We start from the raw sequence: 20,788 nt of genomic DNA, 5'->3' as shown, positions 1-20,788 counted from the left end.
CCAATAGCTCAATGGAGCCTCAGTACAACACATCCAATTGACCGCACACTGCTCGTCTTACCAGCAAGTTGCCCCACGGAACTATGGTCCATGTAGTGGCGACGGCGAGTACGCCTGTGCCACAGTGTTGAAAAGAAGTAAAAGTAGCATTAGCCATCCCTGGACACGTGTTTCGAGGTAGTTGCCTCTCGTCAGCAGGGAGTAGGTGAGTGTAATGGGGTGCCGCGTAGACTGCCAAAGACGTATTAACAGGTAACGTACCACTCATGGCGCGCAGGTGCTGGTCCAGGGCCCGTCGGCCCAATAGCTCAAGGGAGCCTCAGTACAACACATCCAATTGGCCGCACACTACTCGTCTTACCAGCAAGTTGCCCCAAGGAACTAAGGTCCATGTAGTGGCGACGGCGAGTACGCCTGTGCCACAGTGTTGAAAAGAAGTAAAAGTAGCATTAGCCATCCCTGGACACGTGTTGCGAGGTAGTTGCCTCCCGTCAGCAGGGAGTAGGTGAGTGTAATTGGGTGCCGCGTAGACTGCCAAAGACTTATTAACAGGTAACGTACCACTCATGGCGCGCAGGTGCTGGTCCAGGGCCCGTCGGCCCAATAGCTCAAGGGAGCCTCAGTACAACACATCCAATTGGCCGCACACTGCTCGTCTTACCAGCAAGTTGCCCCAAGGAACTATGGTCCATGTAGTGGCGACGGCGAGAACGCTTGTGCCACAGTGTTGAAAAGAAGTAAAAGTAGCATTAACCATCCCTGGACACGTGTTTCGAGGTAGTTGCCTCTCGTCAGCAGGGAGTAGGTGAGTGTAATGGGTGCCGCGTGGACTGCCAAAGACGTATTAACAGGTAACGTACTACTCATGGCGCGCAGGTGCTGGTCCAGGGCCCGTCGGCCCAATAGCTCAAGGGAGCCTCAGTACAACACATCCAATTGGCCGCACACTGCTCGTCTTACCAGCAAGTTGCCCCAAGGAACTATGGTCCATGTAGTGGCGACGGCGAGTACGCCTGTGCCGCAGTGTTGAAAAGAAGTAAAAGTAGCATTAGCCATCCCTGGACACGTGTTTCGAGGTAGTTGCCTCTCGTCAGCAGGGAGTAGGTGAGTGTAATGAGGTGCGCGTAGACTGCCAAAGACGTATTAACAGGTAACATACCACTCATGGCGCGCAGGTGCTGGTCCAGGGCCCGTCGGCCCAATAGCACAAGGGAGCCTCAGTACAACACATCCAATTGGCCGCACACTGCTCGTCTTACCAGCAAGTTGCCCCAAGGAACTATGGTCCATGTAGTGGCGATGGCGAGTACGCCTGTGCCACAGTGTTGAAAAGAAGTAAAAGTAGCATTATCCATCCCTGGACACGTGTTTCGAGGTAGTTGCCTCTCGTCAGCAGGGAGTAGGTGAGTGTAATGGGGTGCCGCGTAGACTGCCAAAGACGTATTAACAGGTAACATACCACTCATGGCGCGCAGGTGCTGGTCCAGGGCCCGTCGGCCCAATAGCTCAAGGGAGCCTCAGTACAACACAATCAATTGGCCGCACACTGCTCGTCTTACCAGCAAGTTGCCCCAAGGAACTATGGTCCATGTAGTGGCAACGGCGAGTACGCCTGTGCCACAGTGTTGAAAAGAAGTAAAAGTAGCATTAGCCATCCCTGGACACGTGTTTCGAGGTAGTTGCCTCTCGTCAGCAGGGAGTAGGTGAGTGCAATGGGGTGCCGCGTAGACTGCCAAAGACGTATTAACAGGTAACGTACCACTCATGGCGCGCAGGTGCTGGTCCAGGGCCCATCGGCCCAATAGCTCAAGGGAGCCTCAGTACAACACATTCAATTGGCCACACACTGCTCATCTTACCAGCAAGTTGCCCCAAGGAACTATGGTCCATGTAGTGGCGACGGCGAGTACGCCTGTGCCACAGTGTTGAAAAGAAGTAAAAGTAGCATTAGCCATCCCTGGACAAGTGTTTCGAGGTAGTTGCCTCCCGTCAGCAGGGAGTAGGTGAGTGTAATGGGGTGCCACGTAGACTGCCAAAGACGTATTAACAGGTAACGTACCACTCATGGCGCGCAGGTGCTGGTCCAGGGCCCGTCGGCCCAATAGCTCAAGGGAGCCTCAGTACAACACATCCAATTGGCCGCACACTGCTCGTCTTACCAGCAAGTTGCCCCAAGGAACTATGGTCCATGTAGTGGCGACGGCGAGTACGCCTGTGCCACAGTGTTGAAAAGAAGTAAAAGTAGCATTAGCCATCCCTGGACACGTGTTTCGAGGTAGTTGCCTCTCGTCAGCAGGGAGTAGGTGAGTGTAATGGGGTGCCGCGTAGACTGCCAAAGACGTATTAACAGATAACTTACCACTCATGGCGCGCAGGTGCTGGTCCAGGGCCCGTTGGCCCAATAGCTCAAGGGAGCCTCAGTACAACACATCCAATTGGCCGCACACTGCTCGTCTTATCAGCAAGTTGCCCCAAGGAACTATGGTCCATGTAGTGGCGACGGCGAGTACGCCTGTGCCACAGTGTTGAAAAGAAGTAAAAGTAGCATTAGCCATCCCTGGACACGTGTTTCGAGGTAGTTGCCTCTCGTCAGCAGGGAGTAGGTGAGTGTAATGGGGTGCCGCGTAGACTGCCAAAGACGTATTAACAGGTAACGTACCACTCATGGCGAGCAGGTGCTGGTCCAGGGCCCGTCGGCCCAATAGCTCAAGGGAGCCTCAGTACAACACATCCAATTGGCCGCACACTGCTCGTCTTACCAGCAAGTTGCCCCAAGGAATTATGGTCCATGTAGTGGCGACGGCGAGTACGCCTGTGCCACAGTGTTGAAAAGAAGTAAAAGTAGCATTAGCCATCCCTGGACACGTGTTTCGAGGTAGTTGCCTCTCGTCAGCAGGGAGTAGGTGAGTGTAATGGGGTGCCGCGTAGACTGCCAAAGACGTATTAACAGGTAACGTACCACTCATGGCGCGCAGGTGCTGGTCCAGGGCCCGTTGGCCCAATAGCTCAAGGGAGCCTCAGTACAACACATTCAATTGGCCACACACTGCTCGTCTTACCAGCAAGTTACCCCAAGGAACTATGGTCCATGTAGTGGCGACTGCAAGTACGCCTGTGCCACAGTGTTGAAAAGAAGTCAAAGTAGCATTAGCCATCCCTGGACACGTGTTTCGAGGTAGTTGCCTCTCATCAGCAGGGAGTAGGTGAGTGTCATGGGGTGCCGCGTAGACTGACAAAGACGTATTAACAGGTAACGTACCACTCATGGCACGCAGGTGCTGGTCCAGGGCCCGTCGGCCCAATAGCTCAAGGGAGCCTCAGTACAGCACATCCAATTGGCCGCACACTGCTCGTCTTACCAGCAAGTTGCCCCAAGGAACTATGGTCCATGTAGTGGCGACGGTGAGTACGCCTGTGCCACAGTGTTGAAAAGAAGTAAAAGTAGCATTAGCCATCCCTGGACACGTGTTTCGAGGTAGTTGCCTCTCGTCAGCAGGGAGTAGGTGAGTGTAATGGGGTGCCGCGTAGACTGCCAAAGATGTATTAACAGGTAACGTACCACTCATGGCGCGCAGGTGCTGGTCCAGGGCCCGTTGGCCCAATAGCTCAAGGGAGCCTCAGTACAACACATCCAATTGGCCGCACACTGCTCGTCTTACCAGCAAGTTGCCCCAAGGAACTATGGTCCATGTAGTGGCGACGGCGAGTACGCCTGTGCCACAGTGTTGAAAAGAAGTAAAAGTAGCATTAGCCATCCCTGGACACGTGTTTCGAGGTAGTTGCCTCTCGTCAGCAGGGAGTAGGTGAGTGTAATGGGGTGCCGCGTAGACTGCCAAAGACGTATTAACAGGTAACGTACCACTCATGGCGAGCAGGTGCTGGTCCAGGGCCCGTCGGCCCAATAGCTCAAGGGAGCCTCAGTACAACACATCCAATTGGCCGCACACTGCTCGTCTTACCAGCAAGTTGCCCCAAGGAACTATGGTCCATGTAGTGGCGACGGCGAGTACGCCTGTGCCACAGTGTTGAAAAGAAGTAAAAGTAGCATTAGCCATCCCTGGACACGTGTTTCGAGGTAGTTGCCTCTCGTCAGCAGGGAGTAGGTGAGTGTAATGGGGTGCCGCGTAGACTGCCAAAGACGTATTAACAGGTAACGTACCACTCATGGCGCGCAGGTGCTGGTCCAGGGCCCGTTGGCCCAATAGCTCAAGGGAGCCTCAGTACAACACATTCAATTGGCCACACACTGCTCGTCTTACCAGCAAGTTACCCCAAGGAACTATGGTCCATGTAGTGGCGACTGCAAGTACGCCTGTGCCACAGTGTTGAAAAGAAGTCAAAGTAGCATTAGCCATCCCTGGACACGTGTTTCGAGGTAGTTGCCTCTCGTCAGCAGGGAGTAGGTGAGTGTAATGGGGTGCCGCGTAGACTGACAAAGACGTATTAACAGGTAACGTACCACTCATGGCACGCAGGTGCTGGTCCAGGGCCCGTCGGCCCAATAGCTCAAGGGAGCCTCAGTACAGCACATCCAATTGGCCGCACACTGCTCGTCTTACCAGCAAGTTGCCCCAAGGAACTATGGTCCATGTAGTGGCGACGGTGAGTACGCCTGTGCCACAGTGTTGAAAAGAAGTAAAAGTAGCATTAGCCATCCCTGGACACGTGTTTCGAGGTAGTTGCCTCTCGTCAGCAGGGAGTAGGTGAGTGTAATGGGGTGCCGCGTAGACTGCCAAAGATGTATTAACAGGTAACGTACCACTCATGGCGCGCAGGTGCTGGTCCAGGGCCCGTCGGCCCAATAGCTCAAGGGAGCCTCAGTACAACACATCCAATTGGCCGCACACTGCTCGTCTTACCAGCAAGTTGCCCCAAGGAACTATGGTCCATGTAGTGGCGACGGCGAGTACGCCTGTGCCACAGTGTTGAAAAGAAGTAAAAGTAGCATTAACCATTCCTGGACACGTGTTTCGAGGTAGTTGCCTCTCGTCAGCAGGGAGTAGGTGAGTGTAATGGGTGCCGCGTAGAATGCCAAAGACGTATTAACAGGTAACGTACCACTCATGGCGCGCAGGTGCTGGTCCAGGGCCCGTCGGACCAATAGCTCAAGGGAGCCTCAGTACAACACATCCAATTGGCCGCACACTGCTCGTCTTACCAGCAAGTTGCCCCAAGGAACTATGGTCCATGTAGTGGCGACGGCGAGTACGCCTGTGCCACAGTGTTGAAAAGAAGTAAAAGTAGCATTAGCTATCCCTGGACACGTGTTTCGAGGTAGTTGCCTCTCGTCAGCAGGGAGTAGGTGAGTGTAATGGGGTGCCGCGTAGACTGCCAAAGACGTATTAACAGGTAACGTACCACTCATGGCGCGCAGGTGCTGGTCCAGGGCCCGTCGGCCCAATAGCTCAAGGGAGCCTCAGTCCAACACATCCAATTGGCCGCACACTGCTTGTCTTACCAGCAAGTTGCCCCAAGGAACTATGGTCCATGTAGTGGCGATGGCGAGTACGCCTGTGCCACAGTGTTGAAAAGAAGTAAAAGTAGCATTATCCATCCCTGGACACGTGTTTCGAGGTAGTTACCTCTCGTCAGCAGGGAGTAGGTGAGTGTAATGGGGTGCCGCGTAGACTGCCAAAGACGTATTAACAGGTAACATACCACTCATGGCGCGCAGGTGCTGGTCCAGGACCCGTCGGCCCAATAGCTCAAGGGAGCCTCAGTACAACACATCCAATTGGCTGCACACTGCTCGTCTTACCAGCAAGTTGCCCCAAGGAACTATGGTCCATTTAGTGGCGACTGCAAGTACGCCTGTGCCACAGTGTTGAAAAGAAGTCAAAGTAGCATTAGCCATCCCTGGACACGTGTTTCGAGGTAGTTGCCTCTCGTCAGCAGGGAGTAGGTGAGTGTAATGGGGTGCCGCGTAGACTGACAAAGACATATTAACAGGTAACGTACCACTCATGGCACGCAGGTGCTGGTCCAGGGCCCGTCGGCCCAATAGCTCAAGGGAGCCTCAGTACAGCACATCCAATTGGCCGCACACTGCTCGTCTTACCAGCAAGTTGCCCCAAGGAACTATGGTCCATGTAGTGGCGACGGTGAGTACGCCTGTGCCACAGTGTTGAAAAGAAGTAAAAGTAGCATTAGCCATCCCTGGACACGTGTTTCGAGGTAGTTGCCTCTCGTCAGCAGGGAGTAGGTGAGTGTAATGGGGTGCCGCGTAGACTGCCAAAGATGTATTAACAGGTAACGTACCACTCATGGCGCGCAGGTGCTGGTCCAGGGCCCGTCGGCCCAATAGCTCAAGGGAGCCTCAGTACAACACCTCCAATTGGCCGCACACTGCTCGTCTTACCAGCAAGTTGCCCCAAGGAACTATGGTCCATGTAGTGGCGACGGCGAGTACGCCTGTGCCACAGTGTTGAAAAGAAGTAAAAGTAGCATTAACCATTCCTGGACACGTGTTTCGAGGTAGTTGCCTCTCGTCAGCAGGGAGTAGGTGAGTGTAATGTGTGCCGCGTAGACTGCCAAAGACGTATTAACAGGTAACGTACCACTCATGGCGCGCAGGTGCTGGTCCAGGGCCCGTCGGACCAATAGCTCAAGGGAGCCTCAGTACAACACATCCAATTGGCCGCACACTGCTCGTTTTACCAGCAAGTTGCCCCAAGGAACTATGGTCCATGTAGTGGCGACGGCGAGTACGCCTGTGCCACAGTGTTGAAAAGAAGTAAAAGTAGCATTAGCCATCCCTGGACACGTGTTTCGAGGTAGTTGCCTCTCGTCAGCAGGGAGTAGGTGAGTGTAATGGGGTGCCGCGTAGACTGCCAAAGACGTATTAACAGGTAACGTACCACTCATGGCGCGCAGGTGCTGGTCCAGGGCCCGTCGGCCCAATAGCTCAAGGGATCCTCAGTACAACACATCCAATTGGCCGCACACTGCTCGTCTTACCAGCAAGTTGCCCCAAGGAACTATGGTCCATGTAGTGGCGATGGCAAGTACGCCTGTGCCACAGTGTTGAAAAGAAGTAAAAGTAGCATTATCCATCCCTGGACACGTGTTTCGAGGTAGTTACCTCTCGTCAGCAGGGAGTAGGTGAGTGTAATGGGGTGCCGCGTAGACTGCCAAAGACGTATTAACAGGTAACATACCACTCATGGCGCGCAGGTGCTGGTCCAGGGCCCGTCGGCCCAATAGCTCAAGGGAGCCTCAGTACAACACATCCAATTGGCTGCACACTGCTCGTCTTACCAGCAAGTTGCCCCAAGGAACTATGGTCCATGTAGTGGCGACGGCGAGTACGCCTGTGCCACAGTGTTGAAATGAAGTAAAAGTAGCATTAGCAATCCCTGGACACGAGTTTCGAGGTAGTTGCCTCTCGTCAGCAGGGAGTAGGTGAGTGCAATGGGGTGCCGCGTAGACTGCCAAAGACGTATTAACAGGTAACGTACCACTCATGGCGCGCAGGTGCTGGTCCAGGGCCCGTCGGCCCAATAGCTCAAGGGAGCCTCAGTACAACACATTCAATTGGCCGCACACTGCTTGTCTTACCAGCAAGTTGCCCCAAGGAACTATGGTCCATGTAGTGGCGACGGCGAGTACGCCTGTGCCACAGTGTTGAAAAGAAGTAAAAGTAGCATTAGCCATCCCTGGACACGTGTTTCGAGGTAGTTGCCTCCCGTCAGCAGGGAGTAGGTGAGTGTAATGGGGTGCCGCGTAGACTGCCAAAGACTTATTAACAGGTAACGTACCACTCATGGCGCGCAGGTGCGGGTCCAGGGCCCGTCGGCCCAATAGCTCAAGGGAGCCTCAGTACAACACATCCAATTGGCCGCACACTGCTCGTCTTACCAGCAAGTTGCCCCAAGGAACTATGGTCCATGTAGTGGGGACGGCGAGAACGCTTGTGACACAGTGTTGAAAAGAAGTAAAAGTAGCATTAACCATCCCTGGACACGTGTTTCGAGGTAGTTGCCTCTCGTCAGCAGGGAGTAGGTGAGTGTAATGGGTGCCGCGTAGACTGCCAAAGACGTATTAACAGGTAACGTACCACTCATGGCGCGCAGGTGCTGGTCCAGGGCCCGTCGGCCCAATAGCTCAAGGGAGCCTCAGTACAACACATCCAATTGGCCGCACACTGCTCGTCTTACCAGCAAGTTGCCCCAAGGAACTATGGTCCATGTAGTGGCGACGGCGAGTACGCCTGTGCCACAGTGTTGAAAAGAAGTAAAAGTAGTATTAGCCATGCTGGACACGTGTTGCGAGGTAGTTGCCTCCCGTCAGCAGGGAGTAGGTGAGTGTAATTGGGTGCCGCGTAGACTGCCAAAGACTTATTAACAGGTAACGTACCACTCATGGCGCGCAGGTGCTGGTCCAGGGCCCGTCGGCCCAATAGCTCAAGGGAGCCTCAGTACAACACATCCAATTGGCCGCACACTGCTCGTCTTACCAGCAAGTTGCCCCAAGGAACTATGGTCCATGTAGTGGCGACGGCGAGAACGCTTGTGCCACAGTGTTGAAAAGAAGTAAAAGTAGCATTAACCATCCCTGGACACGTGTTTCGAGGTAGTTGCCTCTCGTCAGCAGGGAGTAGGTGAGTGTAATGGGTGCCGCGTAGACTGCCAAAGACGTATTAACAGGTAACGTACTACTCATGGCGCGCAGGTGCTGGTCCAGGGCCCGTCGGCCCAATAGCTCAAGGGAGCCTCAGTACAACACATCCAATTGGCCGCACACTGCTCGTCTTACCAGCAAGTTGCCCCAAGGAACTATGGTCCATGTAGTGGCGACGGCGAGAACGCTTGTGCCACAGTGTTGAAAAGAAGTGAAAGTAGCATTAACCATCCCATGACACGTGTTTCGAGGTAGTTGCCTCTCGTCAGCAGGGAGTAGGTGAGTGTAATGGGGTGCCGCGTAGACTGCCAAAGACGTATTAACAGGTAACGTACCACTCATGGCGCGCAGGTGCTGGTCCAGGGCCCGTCGGACCAATAGCTCAAGGGAGCCTCAGTACAACACATCCAATTGGCCGCACACTGCTCGTCTTACCAGCAAGTTGCCCCAAGGAACTATGGTCCATGTAGTGGCGACGGCGAGTACGCCTGTGCCACAGTGTTGAAAAGAAGTAAAAGTAGCATTAGCCATCCCTGGACACGTGTTTCGAGGTAGTTGCCTCTCATCAGCAGGGAGTAGGTGAGTGTAATGGGGTGCCGCGTAGACTGCCAAAGATGTATTAACAGGTAACGTACCACTCATGGCGCGCAGGTGCTGGTCCAGGGCCCGTCGGCCCAATAGCTCAAGGGAGCCTCAGTACAACACATCCAATTGGCCGCACACTGCTCGTCTTACCAGCAAGTTGCCCCAAGGAACAATGGTCCATGTAGTGGCAATGGCGAGTACGCCTGTGCCACAGTGTTGAAAAGAAGTAAAAGTAGCATTATCCATCCCTGGACACGTGTTTCGAGGTAGTTGCCTCTCGTCAGCAGGGAGTAGGTGAGTGTAATGGGGTGCCGCGTAGACTGCCAAAGACGTATTAACAGGTAACGTACCACTTATGGCGCGCAGGTGCTGGTCCAGGGCCCGTCGGCCCAATAGCTCAAGGGAGCCTCAGTACAACACATCCAATTGGCCGCACACTGCTCGTCTTACCAGCAAGTTGCCCCAAGGAACTATGGTCCATGTAGTGGCAACGGCGAGTACGCCTGTGCCACAGTGTTGAAAAGAAGTAAAAGTAGCATTAGCCATCCCTGGACACGTGTTTCGAGGTAGTTGCCTCTCGTCAGCAGGGAGTAGGTGAGTGTAATGGGGTGCCGCGTAGACTGCCAAAGACGTATTAACAGGTAACGTACCACTCATGGCGCGCAGGTACTGGTCCAGGGCCCGTCGGCCCAATAGCTCAAGGGAGCCTCAGTACAACACATTCAATTGGCCGCACACTGCTCGTCTTACCAGCAAGTTGCCCCAAGGAACTATGGTCCATGTATTGGCGACGGCGAGTACGCCTGTGCCACAGTGTTGAAAAGAAGTAAAAGTAGCATTAGCCATCCCTGGACACGTGTTTCGAGGTAGTTGCCTCTCGTCAGCAGGGAGTAGGTGAGTGTAATGGGGTGCTGCGTAGACTGCCAAAGACGTATTAACAGGTAACATACCACTCATGGTGCGCAGGTGCTGGTCCAGGGCCCGTCGGCCCAATAGCTCAAGGGAGCTTCAGTACAACACATCCAATTGGCCGCACACTGCTCGTCTACCGGCAAGTTGCCCCAAGGAACTATGGTCCATGCAGTGGCGACGGCGAGTACGCCTGTGCCACAGTGTTGAAAAGAAGTAAAAGTAGCATTAGCCATCCCTGGACACGTGTTTCGAGGTAGTTGCCTCTCGTCAGCAGGGAGTAGGTGAGTGTAATGGGGTGCCGCGTAGACTGCCAAAGACGTATTAACAGGTAACATACCACTCACGGCGCGCAGGTTCTGGTCCAGGGCCCGCCGGCCCAATAGCTCAAGGGAGCCTCAGTACAACACATCCAATTGGCCGCACACTGCTCGTCTTACCAGCAAGTTGCCCCAAGGAACTATGGTCCATGTAGTGGCGACGGCGAGTACGCCTGTGCCACAGTGTTGAAAAGAAGTAAAAGTAGCATTAGCCATCCCTGGACACGTGTTTCGAGGTAGTTGCCCCTCGTCAGCAGGGAGTAGGTGAGTGTAATGGGGTGCCGCGTAGACTGCCAAAGACGTATTAACAGGTAACGTACCACTCATGGCGCGCAGGTGCTGGTCCAGGGCCCGTCGGCCCAATAGCTCAAGGGAGCCTCAGTACAACACATCCAATTGGCCGCACACTGCTCGTCTTACCAGCAAGTTGCCCCAAGGAACTATGGTCCATGTAGTGGCGACTGCGAGTACGCCTGTGCCACAGTGTTGAAAAGAAGTAAAAGTAGCATTAGCCATCCCTGGACACGTGTTTCGAGGTAGTTGCCTCTCGTCAGCAGGGAGTAGGTGAGTGTAATGGGGTGCCGCGTAGACTGACAAAGACGTATTAACAGGTAACGTACCACTCATGGCGCGCAGGTGCTGGTCCAGGGCCCGTCAGCCCAATAGCCCAAGGGAGCCTCAGTACAACACATCCAATTGGCCGCACACTGCTCGTCTTACCAGCAAGTTGCCCCAAGGAACTATGGTCCATGTAGTGGCGACGGCGAGTACGCCTGTGCCACAGTGTTGAAAAGAAGTAAAAGTAGCATTAGCCATCCCTGGACACGTGTTTCGAGGTAGTTGCCTCTCGTCAGCAGGGAGTAGGTGAGTGTAATGGGGTGCCGCGTAGACTGCCAAAGACGTATTAACAGGTAACGTACCACTCATGGCGCGCAGGTGCTGGTCCAGGGCCCGTCGGCCCAATAGCTCAAGGGAGCCTCAGTACAACACATCCAATTGGCCGCACACTTCTCGTCTTACAAGCAAGTTGCCCCAAGGAGCTATGGTCCATGTAGTGGCAACGGCGAGTACGCCTGTGCCAGAGTGTTGAAAAGAAGTAAAAGTAGCATTAACCATCCCTGGACACGTGTTTCGAGGTAGTTGCCTCTCGTCAGCAGGGAGTAGGTGAGTGTAATGGGGTGCCGCGTAGACTGCCAAAGACGTATTAACAGGTAACGTACCACTCATGGCGCGCAGGTGCTGGTCCAGGGCCCGTCGGACCAATAGCTCAAGGTAGCCTCAGTACAACACATCCAATTGGCCGTACACTGCTCGTCTTACCAGCAAGTTGCCCCAAGGAACTATGGTCCATGTAGTGGCGACGGCGAGTACGCCTGTGCCACAGTGTTGAAAAGAAGTAAAAGTAGCATTAGCCATCCCTGGACACGTGTTTCGAGGTAGTTGCCTCTCGTCAGCAGGGAGTAGGTGAGTGTAATGGGGTGCCACGTAGACTGCCAAAGACGTATTAACAGGTAACGTACCACTCATGACGCGCAGGTGCTGGTCCAGGGCCCGTCGGCCCAAAAGCTCAAGGGAGCCTCAGTACAACACATCCAATTGGCCGCACACTGCTCGTCTTACCAGCAAGTTGCCCCAAGGAACTATGGTCCATGTAGTGGCGACGGCGAGTACGCCTGTGCCACAGTGTTGAAAAGAAGTAAAAGTAGCATTATCCATCCCTGGACACGTGTTTCGAGGTAGTTGCCTCTCGTCAGCAGGGAGTAGGTGAGTGTAATGGGGTGCCGCGTAGACTGCCAAAGACGTATTAACAGGTAACGTACCACTCACGGCGCGCAGGTGCTGGTCCAGGGCCCGTCGGCCCAATAGCTCAAGGGAGCCTCAGTACAACACATCCAATTGGCCGCACACTGCTCGTCTTACCAGCAAGTTGCCCCAAGGAACTATGGTCCATGTAGTGGCAACGGCGAGTACGCCTGTGCCACAGTGTTGAAAAGAAGTAAAAGTAGCATTAGCCATCCCTGGACACGTGTTTCGAGGTAGTTGCCTCTCGTCAGCAGGGAGTAGGTGAGTGTAATGGGGTGCCGCGTAGACTGCCAAAGTAGTATTAACAGGTAACGTACCACTCATGGCGCGCAGGTGCTGGTCCAGGGCCCGTCGGCCCAATAGCTCAAGGGAGCCTCAGTACAACACATCCAATTGGCCGCACACTGCTCGTCTTACCAGCAAGTTGCCCCAAGGAACTATGGTCCATGTAGTGGCGATGGCGAGTACGCCTGTGCCACAGTGTTGAAAAGAAGTAAAAGTAGCATTATCCATCCCTGGACACGTGTTTCGAGGTAGTTGCCTCTCGTCAGCAGGGAGTAGGTGAGTGTATTGGGGTGCCGCGTAGACTGCCAAAGACGTATTAACAGGTAACGTACCACTTATGGCGCGCAGGTGCTGGTCCAGGGCCCGTCGGCCCAATAGCTCAAGGGAGCCTCAGTACAACACATTCAATTGGCCGCACACTGCTCGTCTTACCAGCAAGTTGCCCCAAGGAACTATGGTCCATGTAGTGGCAACGGCGAGTACGCCTGTGCCACAGTGTTGAAAAGAAGTAAAAGTAGCATTAGCCATCCCTGGACACGTGTTTCGAGGTAGTTGCCTCTCGTCAGCAGGGAGTAGGTGAGTGTAATGGGGTGCCGCGTAGACTGCCAAAGACGTATTAACAGGTAACGTACCACTCATGGCGCGCAGGTACTGGTCCAGGGCCCGTCGGCCCAATAGCTCAAGGGAGCCTCAGTACAACACATTCAATTGGCCGCACACTGCTCGTCTTACCAGCAAGTTGCCCCAAGGAACTATGGTCCATGTAGTGGCGACGGCGAGTACGCCTATGCCACAGTGTTGAAAAGAAGTAAAAGTAGCATTAGCCATCCCTGGACACGTGTTTCGAGGTAGTTGCCTCTCGTCAGCAGGGAGTAGGTGAGTGTAATGGGGTGCTGCGTAGACTGCCAAAGACGTATTAACAGGTAACATACCACTCATGGTGCGCAGGTGCTGGTCCAGGGCCCGTCGGCCCAATAGCTCAAGGGAGCCTCAGTACAACACATCCAATTGGCCGCACCCTGCTCGTCTTACCAGCAAGTTGCCCCAAGGAACTATGGTCCATGTAGTGGCAACGGCGAGTACGCCTGTGCCACAGTGTTGAAAAGAAGTAAAAGTAGCATTAGCCATCCCTGGACACGTGTTTCGAGGTAGTTGCCCCTCGTCAGCAGGGAGTAGGTGAGTGTAATGGGGTGCCGCGTAGACTGCCAAAGACGTATTAACAGGTAACGTACCACTCATGGCGCGCAGGTGCTGGTCCAGGGCCCGTCGGCCCAATAGCTCAAGGGAGCCTCAGTACAACACATCCAATTGGCCGCACACTGCTCGTCTTACCAGCAAGTTGCCCCAAGGAACTATGGTCCATGTAGTGGCGACTGCGAGTACGCCTGTGCCACAGTGTTGAAAAGAAGTAAAAGTAGCATTAGCCATCCCTGGACACGTGTTTCGAGGTAGTTGCCTCTCGTCAGCAGGGAGTAGGTGAGTGTAATGGGGTGCCGCGTAGACTGACAAAGACGTATTAACAGGTAACGTACCACTCATGGCGCGCAGGTGCTGGTCCAGGGCCCGTCAGCCCAATAGCACAAGGGAGCCTCAGTACAACACATCCAATTGGCCGCACACTGCTCGTCTTACCAGCAAGTTGCCCCAAGGAACTATGGTCCATGTAGTGGCGACGGCGAGTACGCCTGTGCCACAGTGTTGAAAAGAAGTAAAAGTAGCATGAGCCATCCCTGGACACGTGTTTCGAGGTAGTTGCCTCTCGTCAGCAGGGAGTAGGTGAGTGTAATGGGGTGCCACGTAGACTGCCAAAGACGTATTAACAGGTAACGTACCACTCATGGCGCGCAGGTGCTGGTCCAGGGCCCGTCGGCCCAATAGCTCAAGGGAGCCTCAGTACAACACATCCAATTGGCCGCACACTGCTCGTCTTACAAGCAAGTTGCCCCAAGGAACTATGGTCCATGTAGTGGCAACGGCGAGTACACCTGTACCACAGTGTTGAAAAGAAGTAAAAGTAGCATTAACCATCCCTGGACACGTGTTTCGAGGTAGTTGCCTCTCGTCAGCAGGGAGTAGGTGAGTGTAATGGGGTGCCACGTAGACTGCCAAAGACGTATTAACAGGTAACGTACCACTCATGGCGCGCAGGTGCTGGTCCAGGGCCCGTCGGCCCAATAGCTCAAGGGAGCCTCAGTACAACACATCCAATTGGCCGCACACTGCTCGTCTTACCAGCAAGTTGCCCCAAGGAACTATGGTCCATGTAGTGGCGATGGCGAGTACGCCTGTGCCACAGTGTTGAAAAGAAGTAAAAGTAGCATTATCCATCCCTGGACACGTGTTTCGAGGTAGTTGCCTCTCGTCAGCAGGGAGTAGGTGAGTGTAATGGGGTGCCGCGTAGACTGCCAAAGACGTATTAACAGGTAACGTACCACTCATGGCGCGCAGGTGCTGGTCCAGGGCCCGTCGGCGCAATAGCTCAAGGGAGCCTCAGTACAACACATCCAATTGGCCGCACACTGCTCGTCTTACCAGCAAGTTGCCCCAAGGAACTATGGTCCATGTAGTGGCAACGGCGAGTACGCCTGTGCCACAGTGTTGAAAAGAAGTAAAAGTAGCATTAGCCATCCCTGGACACGTGTTTCGAGGTAGTTGCCTCTCGTCAGCAGGGAGTAGGTGAGTGTAATGGGGTGCCGCGTAGACTGCCAAAGACGTATTAACAGGTAACGTACCACTCATGGCGCGCAGGTACTGGTCCAGGGCCCGTCGGCCCAATAGCTCAAGGGAGCCTCAGTACAACACATTCAATTGGCCGCACACTGCTTGTCTTACCAGCAAGTTGCCCCAAGGAACTATGGTCCATGTAGTGGCGACGGCGAGTACGCCTGTGCCACAGTGTTGAAAAGAAGTAAAAGTAGCATTAGCCATCCCTGGACACGTGTTTCGAGGTAGTTGCCTCCCGTCAGCAGGGAGTAGGTGAGTGTAATGGGGTGCCGCGTAGACTGCCAAAGACTTATTAACAGGTAACGTACCACTCATGGCGCGCAAGTGCGGGTCCAGGGCCCGTCGGCCCAATAGCTCAAGGGAGCCTCAGTACAACACATCCAATTGGCCGCACACTTCTCGTCTTACCAGCAAGTTGCCCCAAGGAACTATGGTCCATGTAGTGGCGACAGCGAGTACGCCTGTGCCACAGTGTTGAAAAGAAGTAAAAGTAGCATTAGCCATCCCTGGACACGTGTTGCGAGGTAGTTGCCTCCCGTCAGCAGGGAGTAGGTGAGTGTAATTGGGTGCCGCGTAGACTGCCAAAGACTTATTAACAGGTAACGTACCACTCATGGCGCGCAGGTGCTGGTCCAGGGCCCGTCGGCCCAATAGCTCAAGGGAGCCTCAGTACAACACATCCAATTGGCCGCACACTGCTCGTCTTACCAGCAAGTTGCCCCAAGGAACTATGGTCCATGTAGTGGCGACGGCGAGAACGCTTGTGCCACAGTGTTGAAAAGAAGTAAAAGTAGCATTAACCATCCCTGGACACGTGTTTCGAGGTAGTTGCCTCTCGTCAGCAGGGAGTAGGTGAGTGTAATGGGTGCCGCGTAGACTGCCAAAGACGTATTAACAGGTAACGTACTACTCATGGCGCGCAGGTGCTGGTCCAGGGCCCGTCGGCCCAATAGCTCATGGGAGCCTCAGTACAACACATCCAATTGGCCGCACACTGCTCGTCTTACCAGCAAGTTGCCCCAAGGAACTATGGTCCATGTAGTGGCGACGGCGAGAATGCTTGTGCCACAGTGTTGAAAAGAAGTAAAAGTAGCATTAACCATCCCATGACACGTGTTTCGAGGTAGTTGCCTCTCGTCAGCAGGGAGTAGGTGAGTGTAATGGGGTGCCGCGTAGACTGCCAAAGACGTATTAACAGGTAACGTACCACTCATGGCGCGCAGGTGCTGGTCCAGGGCCCGTCGGACCAATAGCTCAAGGGAGCCTCAGTACAACACATCCAATTGGCCGCACACTGCTCGTCTTACCAGCAAGTTGCCCCAAGGAACTATGGTCCATGTAGTGGCGACGGCGAGTATGCCTGTGCCACAGTGTTGAAAAGAAGTAAAAGTAGCATTAGCCATCCCTGGACACGTGTTTCGAGGTAGTTGCCTCTCATCAGCAGGGAGTAGGTGAGTGTAATGGGGTGCCGCGTAGACTGCCAAAGATGTATTAACAGGTAACGTACCACTCATGGCGCGCAGGTGCTGGTCCAGGGCCCGTCGGCCCAATAGCTCAAGGGAGCCTCAGTACAACATATCCAATTGGCCGCACACTGCTCGTCTTACCAGCAAGTTGCCCCAAGGAACAATGGTCCATGTAGTGGCAATGGCGAGTACGCCTGTGCCACAGTGTTGAAAAGAAGTAAAAGTAGCATTATCCATCCCTGGACACGTGTTTCGAGGTAGTTGCCTCTCGTCAGCAGGGAGTAGGTGAGTGTAATGGGGTGCCGCGTAGACTGCCAAAGACGTATTAACAGGTAACGTACCACTTATGGCGCGCAGGTGCTGGTCCAGGGCCCGTCGGCCCAATAGCTCAAGGGAGCCTCAGTACAACACATCCAATTGGCCGCACACTGCTCGTCTTACCAGCAAGTTGCCCCAAGGAACTATGGTCCATGTAGTGGCAACGGCGAGTACGCCTGTGCCACAGTGTTGAAAAGAAGTAAAAGTAGCATTATCCATCCCTGGACACGTGTTTCGAGGTAGTTGCCTCTCGTCAGCAGGGAGTAGGTGAGTGTAATGGGGTGCCGCGTAGACTGCCAAAGACGTATTAACAGGTAACGTACCACTCATGGCGCGCAGGTACTGGTCCAGGGCCCGTCGGCCCAATAGCTCAAGGGAGCCTCAGTACAACACATTCAATTGGCCGCACACTGCTCGTCTTACCAGCAAGTTGCCCCAAGGAACTATGGTCCATGTATTGGCGACGGCGAGTACGCCTGTGCCACAGTGTTGAAAAGAAGTAAAAGTAGCATTAGCCATACCTGGACACGTGTTTCGAGGTAGTTGCCTCTCGTCAGCAGGGAGTAGGTGAGTGTAATGGGGTGCTGCGTAGACTGCCAAAGACGTATTAACAGGTAACATACCACTCATGGTGCGCAGGTGCTGGTCCAGGGCCCGTCGGCCCAATAGCTCAAGGGAGCTTCAGTACAACACATCCAATTGGCCGCACACTGCTCGTCTACCGGCAAGTTGCCCCAAAGAACTATGGTCCATGCAGTGGCGACGGCGAGTACGCCTGTGCCACAGTGTTGAAAAGAAGTAAAAGTAGCATTAGCCATCCCTGGACACGTGTTTTGAGGTAGTTGCCTCTCGTCAGCAGGGAGTAGGTGAGTGTAATGGGGTGCCGCGTAGACTGCCAAAGACGTATTAACAGGTAACATACCACTCATGGCGCGCAGGTTCTGGTCCAGGGCCCGCCGGCCCAATAGCTCAAGGGAGCCTCAGTACAACACATCCAATTGGCCGCACACTGCTCGTCTTACCAGCAAGTTGCCCCAAGGAACTATGGTCCATGTAGTGGCGACGGCGAGTACGCCTGTGCCACAGTGTTGAAAAGAAGTAAAAGTAGCATTAGCCATCCCTGGACACGTGTTTCGAGGTAGTTGCCCCTCGTCAGCAGGGAGTAGGTGAGTGTAATGGGGTGCCGCGTAGACTGCTAAAGACGTATTAACAGGTAACGTACCACTCATGGCGCGCAGGTGCTGGTCCAGGGCCCGTCGGCCCAATAGCTCAAGGGAGCCTCAGTACAACACATCCAATTGGCCGCACACTGCTCGTCTTACCAGCAAGTTGCCCCAAGGAACTATGGTCCATGTAGTGGCGACTGCGAGTACACCTGTGCCACAGTGTTGAAAAGAAGTAAAAGTAGCATTAGCCATCCCTGGACAAGTGTTTCGAGGTAGTTGCCTCTCGTCAGCAGGGAGTAGGTGAGTGTAATGGGGTGCCGCGTAGACTGACAAAGACGTATTAACAGGTAACGTACCACTCATGGCGCGCAGGTACTGGTCCAGGGCCCGTCAGCCCAATAGCCCAAGGGAGCCTCAGTGCAACACATCCAATTGGCCGCACACTGCTCGTCTTACCAGCAAGTTGCCCCAAGGAACTATGGTCCATGTAGTGGCGACGGCGAGTACGCCTGTGCCACAGTGTTGAAAAGAAGTAAAAGTAGCATTAGCCATCCCTGGACACGTGTTTCGAGGTAGTTGCCTCTCGTCAGCAGGGAGTAGGTGAGTGTAATGGGGTGCCGCGTAGACTGCCAAAGACGTATTAACAGGTAACGTACCACTCATGGCGCGCAGGTGCTGGTCCAGGGCCCGTCGGCCCAATAGCTCAAGGGAGCCTCAGTACAACACATCCAATTGGCCGCACACTGCTCGTCTTACAAGCAAGTTGCCCCAAGGAGCTATGGTCCATGTAGTGGCGACGGCGAGTACGCCTGTGCCACAGTGTTGAAAAGAAGTAAAAGTAGCATTAGCCATCCCTGGACACGTGTTTCGAGGTAGTTGCCTCTCGTCAGCAGGGAGTAGGTGAGTGTAATGGGGTGCCACGTAGACTGCCAAAGACGTATTAACAGGTAACGTACCACTCATGACGTGCAGGTGCTGGTCCAGGGCCCGTCGGCCCAATAGCTCAAGGGAGCCTCAGTACAACACATCCAATTGGCCGCACACTGCTCGTCTTACCAGCAAGTTGCCCCAAGGAACTATGGTCCATGTAGTGGCGATGGCGAGTACGCCTGTGCCACAGTGTTGAAAAGAAGTAAAAGTAGCATTATCCATCCCTGGACACGTGTTTTGAGGTAGTTGCCTCTCGTCAGCAGGGAGTAGGTGAGTGTAATGGGGTGCCGCGTAGACTGCCAAAGACGTATTAACAGGTAACGTACCACTCACGGCGCGCAGGTGCTGGTCCAGGGCCCGTCGGCCCAATAGCTCAAGGGAGCCTCAGTACAACACATCCAATTGGCCGCACACTGCTCGTCTTACCAGCAAGTTGCCCCAAGGAACTATGGTCCATGTAGTGGCAACGGCGAGTACGCCTGTGCCACAGTGTTGAAAAGAAGTAAAAGTAGCATTAGCCATCCCTGGACACGTGTTTCGAGGTAGTTGCCTCTCGTCAGCAGGGAGTAGGTGAGTGTAATGGGGTGCCGCGTAGACTGCCAAAGTCGTATTAACAGGTAACGTACCACTCATGGCGCGCAGGTGCTGGTCCAGGGCCCGTCGGCCCAATAGCTCAAGGGAGCCTCAGTACAACACATCCAATTGGCCGCACACTGCTCGTCTTACCAGCAAGTTGCCCCAAGGAACTATGGTCCATGTAGTGGCGATGGCGAGTACGCCTGTGCCACAGTGTTGAAAAGAAGTAAAAGTAGCATTATCCATCCCTGGACACGTGTTTCGAGGTAGTTGCCTCTCGTCAGCAGGGAGTAGGTGAGTGTAATGGGGTGCCGCGTAGACTGCAAAAGACGTATTAACAGGTAACGTACCACTTATGGCGCGCAGGTGCTGGTCCAGGGCCCGTCGGCCCAATAGCTCAACGGAGCCTCAGTACAACACATCCAATTGGCCGCACACTGCTCGTCTTACCAGCAAGTTGCCCCAAGGAACTATGGTCCATGTAGTGGCAACGGCGAGTACGCCTGTGCCACAGTGTTGAAAAGAAGTAAAAGTAGCATTAGCCATCCCTGGACACGTGTTTCGAGGTAGTTGCCTCTCGTCAGCAGGGAGTAGGTGAGTGTAATGGGGTGCCGCGTAGACTCCCAAAGACGTATTAACAGGTAACGTACCACTCATGGCGCGCAGGTACTGGTCCAGGGCCCGTCGGCCCAATAGCTCAAGGGAGCCTCAGATCAACACATTCAATTGGCCGCACACTGCTCGTCTTACCAGCAAGTTGCCCCAAGGAACTATGGTCCATGTAGTGGCGACGGCGAGTACGCCTGTGCCACAGTGTTGAAAAGAAGTAAAAGTAGCATTAGCCATCCCTGGACACGTGTTTTGAGGTAGTTGCCTCTCGTCAGCAGGGAGTAGGTGAGTGTAATGGGGTGCTGCGTAGACTGCCAAAGACGTATTAACAGGTAACATACCACTCATGGTGCGCAGGTGCTGGTCCAGGGCCCGTCGGCCCAATAGCTCAAGGGAGCCTCAGTACAACACATCCAATTGGCCGCACACTGCTCGTCTACCGGCAAGTTGCCCCAAGGAACTATGGTCCATGCAGTGG

The sequence above is a fragment of the Triturus cristatus genome, chromosome 5_1 (genome assembly GCF_964204655.1).
Source record: "Triturus cristatus chromosome 5_1, aTriCri1.1, whole genome shotgun sequence".
Classification (NCBI taxonomy): Eukaryota; Metazoa; Chordata; class Amphibia; order Caudata; family Salamandridae; genus Triturus; species Triturus cristatus.
This window is presented reverse-complemented; position numbering follows the sequence as displayed.